The sequence below is a fragment of the Mauremys mutica genome, chromosome 3 (assembly GCF_020497125.1).
Source record: "Mauremys mutica isolate MM-2020 ecotype Southern chromosome 3, ASM2049712v1, whole genome shotgun sequence".
Classification (NCBI taxonomy): domain Eukaryota; kingdom Metazoa; phylum Chordata; order Testudines; family Geoemydidae; genus Mauremys; species Mauremys mutica.
In genome coordinates, this window is record NC_059074.1 from 90,527,252 (window position 1) to 90,533,251 (window position 6,000).

The following is a 6,000-nucleotide window of genomic DNA, read 5'->3' on the forward strand; positions in this document are numbered from 1 at the left end:
AAGATGTTTTCAGGTTCAGGATTGGACCCCATGATTCACAGCTCATGAATTGGGAGAATGTAACTGTCTAGTGCCATCATGCATGAGGGATAGCTCAGTGGTTTGAGCATTGGCCTGCTTAAACCCAGGGTTGTGAGTTCAATCCTTGAGGAGGCCACTTAGGGATCTGGGGCAAAAACTGGTCCTGCTAGTGAAGGCAGGGGGCTGGACGTGATGACCTTTCGAGGTCCCTTCCAGTTCTAGGAGATTGGTATATCTCCAATTATTACCTTCTTCCACCCTCCCCCAGCTAAGAGAGAACCAAAATCCCACGGACACACCAGAAGGATGGGGAATGTGCATCTAGGGTTTTGTGCTTACGGAAAGCACTGCTCATTCTAAAAGCAGCAGACTTCTCAACAGAGAAAATGGATAGATAAGCCTCTTTAGGGCTTGGTTCGTATGCAGAAAAACAAAACACACTTCCTGTAACAATACAGGCATTTGCTGCTACCCAGAGATTAAACAGCCCCTCTCTTCCTCCTCCTCTCCCCCAAAATAACTTGACCAGTTTCAACCCTGAGGCTAGTGCTCCATAACAGCCACTAAGTGCATTTACCAGTGCTGAGACAGAACAGTTGGTGCATCTGCACCTGCCAAACCAAATGTTGATAAGGGTGGTGAGAAATTGAGCACTCCCAGGAAGAGGTTTGTAAATAAGTCTGACCAGTTATGCCAAAAACATTGCACAACGACAATGCTACAACTTGGTCCGCACCGTCCTTATCACTAACCCAACCCGAAGGGCTAAACCCAGTAGAGCTGCCCTGTTAGAACTGTGTATAGGGTGGATTGTCACAGGAACAAACAGCAAATGACCATCGACTACCAGGGAACAAAACCCTCAGAAAATGATGTACCCGTCCCTGCTATGTGCCAATGTTCTGTTATGGCCTTTACCAGCAGCTGTACAGGATATGAAGGTGACTCATGGCACAGGAATTGTCATCCTTTGTCTCCTCGCTGTTCCAAGAGGCGTAAACGTATGGCGTCCCTGATTGCCCTTGCCTGCTGGGAACCAGAACCAGTGTGTATTTGGGTGGGATCCAACTGCATGTAGCGTTTGTAAATCAGACTTGACCTGTGCCCACTTGGCATGGAAGCTCTCCCCTGTAGCTCATAAATGTTTTGCAGTGCACAGCAGGTGCTGATTATGTGAACAGCATTGACCACATTGGCATCCAGATGGGTGTGTAGGCAATGCCAACAAGATTTCAGCCTACCAAACATGCACTCCATGACCATTCTGCAGCCACCGAGTTTGTGATTTAATTTCCTTTTTCCCCCACTGATGTTGGGCTCTGGTTTCATCAGACAACTTAGCAGCAGGTATGCCAAGTCTCCCCAAAATAACATTAGTCACAGACATATTGTACAGAACCATGTTGTTTCTGGGGAATAAAGTTCATTCTCCCCCTTCCCCTTCAAGTACAATCCCAATCTCATCATCATCCTGATGTCGTGCACCTATCCAGTGTTTCCCATGTTTGTATTCATGAATCTGCCTCTGTGTTCCACTAAACCTTGCAGAACAAGTGAAAAGTAACCCCTGTTGGTTCACATATTTCTTTTGGTGGGAAAAGTATTGGGATGTGGGTGCCATCAATGTCCCTTGGACAGTTTGGAAACCCCATACCTGAAATCCAACTGTTATTTCTGGAACTTTACTTCTGACACTCACTCATGGGTAGATCAGTGTTAATTGCTTCACAAATATGCACAATCTTGACCCACCAGTGGACTTACCAAACCCAAGGTAGTTTGCAGCTCACAGATAGCTGTCTGGTGTTGCCAACTCCTACAGGGCAATAGCCACCTGTTCTGTACCAGTATGGTTTCCCTGAATCAAGTGTTCTGGTGCTGGAGGTTTGGTGCAAGTGCAACTTGTGCTTGTTTGGTGTGATAATCTATCCCCCCCTCTAGTGACAGCTAGATCAGCTAGAGATTGATGAGTCTGCTACAGCCTTGGCTAATAGACATGTCTTTTAGCTCATTCAATAGCAACTTGTGGATTAAGCTCCAGAGATCCTAGGTTTGATTCCGGCTGGCGATGACCAGGGTCTGTCAGCATTACACAAGCTCCTTGCACAACTCCATGAAGGTTTCTTTCCTCATTCTGATGTTCTAAAGCCTCTGCTGGTCATCCCAGGTTTCCAAAACAACGTGATCCCGCCATCTCATGCTGGTTGTCCTGTATCAGAAGCAATGGTCCACCCATGAAGCATAACATGGCAACACTGGCATTCACCATAGTTACTCTATGGGAGTTGGGTTACCATATGTCCAGGTTTTTTGAACTTCCGTCCTTTGTCCAGAAGGATTTTACAAATAATAGGAAATGTCCAGGATTTTTTCAGAGCAGACATTGCAACTTAGAAAGAGCCCTGATTGGTCCCCTTCCCAATTGGTCCCTCCCCTGCATCTGCAGCTGACTGTTCTAGTCCCCTGCAGCCATAGCTGCTGGATCCCGCCCACCTAGCCCCTGGCTTTCAGCCCTGGGGAGTGAGTCCTGCAAGGAGGTGCTGACTGACGTTTCTTGCATCCTGGGCTTGCGTCAGCCACCCTGACACTGTGACAGAACGCAACACAGCCACCCGCCTCCAGTGAGCACCCCTGCCACAGATGCCCCCTGTCCAGCTGCCCCTCCCCCTCCTCCTCTCTGCCCTCCCTCTGGCAGTGTCCTCTTTTTGGGATCCTGAAATATGGTAACCCTACCTGGGAACAGACTAGACTGTCATTCCCCCTCAAGTGCACTCCTCTTCAGTGTGTCAGAAAGTTCTGCTGAAACTCCATCCAACATTTCACTGGTCTCACTATTTATGTGGTGGAGTAGAAGCAGAACCAGATCATCCTTCAGTTGCTCCATGTCTTCTACCCAGTTTAGCAGGAGGAAGAGGTGAGTAGGAACTGCAATTGGCAGATGTGTGAAGGCATGGGACAGTATCGACAACAACACACTGCACAGTGGTTTGAAGCGTGTCTCTCTGTGGTGCATAGAACCCTGGGATACTGCCCTGGTAGTGCTATTGTCGCGTAAAAGTGGCAGTGTGGATGCAGAGATATACGTGTACACCAAGTTATACCTGTGTCCAGCACAGCATATGTGGACACTCAGGGTGGATATAGGGAACATGTGAGCATGTACACAGTCTAGTAACTGAATATGCACCCCAGGGTAGACACAGTCTATGATGGCAGAATGTCTGTCTGGAGCAGGGTTGTTGTGGTGCCAGGTGCTTGCACTGAGATCAGTGCAACCCCAAACATTTGCAGTGCTGGCTGTGGGAAGCACAAAGGTAGAGTAGCCACGGGATTCACTGATTCAGCACATTTCTGCTAAGTCTCTGCTATCAGGCCACCTATGAAGCCATAGCTGCAGTATAAAGCAGTCCTTTCAAGGCAGAACCTCCGGGGAGGGCAGTGATGCAAACACCAGCCGTCTTTCCATTGCAATATATCAATCTATTCCTGGGTGCAGTGGCCCTTTCTGGCACAAGGGGTGCAGTATATATGTGCATGAACACCTTGGCGTGAGCAGTTGTGAATCCAGGCCCTTTGTTTCATCCATACTATTTGTTCATTTTATTAAGTGTCTTTATTTGGTAAGAAATAAAAACTGAACATTATCATATGGAATGTAACAGTAAGTGGCACAAATAGAATTACTTATGGTACAATTGGCCTTTTAAAGGACTCTCTTAAATGACTTTGTAGGAAGATCAAATTTAGCTCCATTCATCTTATTTTCCCCCCACCAAATGTAGTCACGGAAGCCACAGAACACAGATTTTATGAAATAGTCTCAGATCATTCAAAATAATGACCATGAATGCAGATTCACTGCTTGCACCGATAAAAGCAATGAGTTGGTTTGTTACCATAAATCTTTTCAACTGTGTGTAGTTGCTGTTGTTTTGAGATGCTGAAGTAAGTATGAAAGCTGTTTAGTAATTGTTCAGAGTGGCCACATGGCTTCAGGCACAACTGGCAAAAAAAAAAAAAAAAAGAAAAAAAGTAGTTCTTCCCTGGAAAATAGCTGCTGATCTCAGCAAGTCATTTCTAGAGGAGATTGTTGCGTAGACTTCTCTGTCAAAGTTTGCTGGGGGATGAAATGCATAAGAATCTACTGTCAGCGTGAGCCTTAGAACGAAAGTGGAGGATTTGTATATTGTGTTTTGTTCAGGAATGATGTCAACATTAGTTTTCTTTAGCCCTCATCCCAATGAGTAAATTTTCCATTTCTAATTATTAATAATTTAAATGTTAAAAAACACCAAACAAACCCAAAACTAAAAGCTTCCAGTAATTTCTCACCATTTTACCTTATGAATGGGAATGTTAAATGGATTCCTTGGGCCTTTCCTAACAGCTGGAATTTATTTTTGTAGGGGTGGAATGATAAAGTGTTTCCAAAAGTCAAAGACACAGATCTTCAGCTGGACCAGAGCTTCACTTGGTGCAGCTGAGGGGGACAAAGGTGACTGCCAGAGGCTAGACTGACATAACAGGTTCACTGCTCCAAATTACGCCTGGCTGCACAAGACACAAGGGGCCATTCTGCCGCTGGGGATCTACAGTATGTAGGCATACCTCCATAATGGGGGAATCGCCAGCTGTCAACTTACGATAGCTTTATGGGTCCTGCTGCAAAGGAGACAGATCTGGCTCTAAAAGAGGAGATTAATGTTTCCTTTTATATACCATTCCCATGTACCTTGAGGAAAGTCTGTTGGTTCCGACTCTACAGTTTGTTAGTCTGTGAGGGTGATAATAGAAGGCTTCAGCAGGCATTTGTTGATAGTTAGCAATGATTCTATATGAGGCTGTAGTGCCAGTTAGACCTAGTCCTACACAGGGCATGGCGGTCAGTGCTACAGCATGTGCAGAGAAGCAGCAGGAGGCATTCTCTCTCATAAAATGCCTCCTGGAAGTCTTTGCTGAGTAGGGGAGCACACAAACAGCTACCCCCTTTTAAGGAGTTCAGCATCTCCCCCTACCCTCTTCCTGCATGACTAACTAATGGAGCAGGATTGGGGATAAACAGGATCATGGCTCCACCTGCTCACCATCCCCTTTTGTGTGTTCTCTGCCCCTGAGGGAATTATGTGGGGGGCAATCTCAGAGTTGTCCTGAACACTGGGACTGCAATTCTCCCTAATCCTAACACTGGACTCATATAGGTGGTAGGATATAAACATCTTCCCCTCCATCTCTCAGCCCTACAGCACACCCAATTAAGGGCTAACTAGAATCTAGCCCACAGAGATTGAATGAATAATAAAAATTAACCGTGACAGTTTGTTATAGTGAACTCTCTCAATAAGAATCCAGGCCTTAAATGCCACATAAGAAAACTCAGGATAAGGCTTTTGTATTTAGGCTTAACTAAGTGATGTATTTGTGTGTCTTGTCTCGATTTTTCCCTAGCCCCTCTTTTATAATCCTAGTTTGTTGACCCAATGGTCATTCTAAAACAAAGAAACAATCTGTAATTCTCAATAAACCTGTATCACTGTCATGGAGATCACTTTTTTTTTAATTTAATTCTTAGCATCTTGAGGGCAGCCTCTGGTTAGAGAAAGTGCTGTGGTAAGCTGGTTATGCTTCAATAGCTGTTTCACATACTGGTTAGTCAATAATTAAATTAATATATTTTAAAACACTGGGGAAAAGATCAGCTAGAGCTGTGAATTTATAGCACGCTATCGGTGCTGTGCTTTTAGCAGATATTTTGAGAACACAAAGGCCTTTATAGAATCTGAACTGGGTGCAGCGGGAAAAAAGCAACCAAAGTCTCCTAGTCAGTGTTAGTTTAATAAAATAATATTAATTCATTACTTACTGTATGTAGGAGCTTTCAGCTGAAAATGTAAAGGCACTTTTGAAAGGTGGATAAGTGTGATTGTCATCTTATACATGGGGAAGCTGAGACAGTTTAAATGTCACATCATCACAAAGTAG

General features: G+C 44.9%; 1 long non-coding RNA gene across 1 annotated transcript in view; it reads left to right on the forward strand.

The window, feature by feature from the left end:
• The window catches only part of LOC123367607, a 30,376-nt gene extending 24,912 nt beyond the window's left edge, over positions 1–5,464 (forward strand). The window contains exon 3 of the long non-coding RNA XR_006578553.1: positions 4,428–5,464. This is a non-coding gene — a long non-coding RNA (uncharacterized LOC123367607). The remainder of the gene's footprint in view (positions 1–4,427) is intronic.
• Positions 5,465–6,000: the final 536 nt, after the last annotated feature.